General features: G+C 40.3%; 1 long non-coding RNA gene across 1 annotated transcript; it reads left to right on the top strand.

The window, feature by feature from the left end:
- The first annotated feature begins 266 nt into the window (after positions 1-266).
- Positions 267-823, top strand: LOC136486570 (uncharacterized). Its single transcript, XR_010766870.1, has 2 exons — positions 267-399; positions 495-823. It is a non-coding gene; the product is annotated as an uncharacterized lncRNA (long non-coding RNA).
- Positions 824-1,063: the final 240 nt, after the last annotated feature.

Below are 1,063 nucleotides of genomic sequence, written 5' to 3'. Positions count from 1 at the left end.
TTCCTTGACCAAGTACGGTGCCGTCCGGTGGAGAAATGCTCGCCGAGATAATCACGTAAGCAAGGTCAACTAGTACGGATGGTTATTTATTAAAACATGTTTTTGAGCTATAATGTATTAAAAAATGAGTATAGAGATCTAGATAATTTTATAGTTTCTTAATTTTATTTGTTTATAAAAGGAGAAATTTATAGTGTATTAAAAAATGAGTATAGAGAGTAGATGGCAACTGCTTCCGGGTCCTCGGCCTCTCATGGGTTTCCAAAGCGACTTAGGCTGGGCCTCCCTCTCATTCCATGCGGCAAGTGTCGTGATGAGACTAAGATTGTGATGGAGTACCGAGTGAAGAAGGAGGGTCCCAACAAGGATCGTATCTTCTACAAGTGTCCGGATCGCAATGTGAGTTATTTTGTCGTATTTAATGATTATGGTTAGTTTATACCTATTTTCATGATGGTTGTGATTAAAGTTCTAATTTTTTGTTTTAATTTCAGTGGGATGGCAGTGGACGATGTTCAGGCTTCTACTGGGAGGAAGAGTATGTTGAACTCGTGCAAAAATATCTTACACAACAGGCAGATACGGCGGCTAATGAGGCAGTGATCCAGCCGAAGAAGCCCAAAGATGTTGCACAATCGGGGGATCTGTCTGTTTTAGTTGAGATTGGTCGCAAAATCCTTGTGCTCCTGAAATGTATTTTAGCTTTAGTTCTTTTAGTGGTAGTTGGGATTGTCTACATTGTAGCGATGCTTTCATAAATTTGTATCTTTTGTGGTGGCACGCATGTTGTATAAATAATTAATTATGATCTAGGTTTTAATATGATATTTATGTCATGTAATGCAGATGAGCCGTCATTGGATGTATAATGCTGATCGCCGCTCCCAAGAGTTTATTGACGGCGTGCATTCTTTGTTACGTGCGGCCGAGGCAAACAAACGCGACGGTTTCATGTGCTGCCCATGTGCCATATGTAAGAATACGGTGGAATATCCTTGCTCAAGGACTCTTCATTCACACTTGTTCAAGTCGGGTTTCATGCCAAACTATATTTGTTGGACAA

Source organism: Miscanthus floridulus, chromosome 10, assembly GCF_019320115.1.
Source record: "Miscanthus floridulus cultivar M001 chromosome 10, ASM1932011v1, whole genome shotgun sequence".
Lineage (NCBI taxonomy): Eukaryota > Viridiplantae > Streptophyta > Magnoliopsida > Poales > Poaceae > Miscanthus > Miscanthus floridulus.
This window is presented reverse-complemented; position numbering and strand designations above follow the sequence as displayed.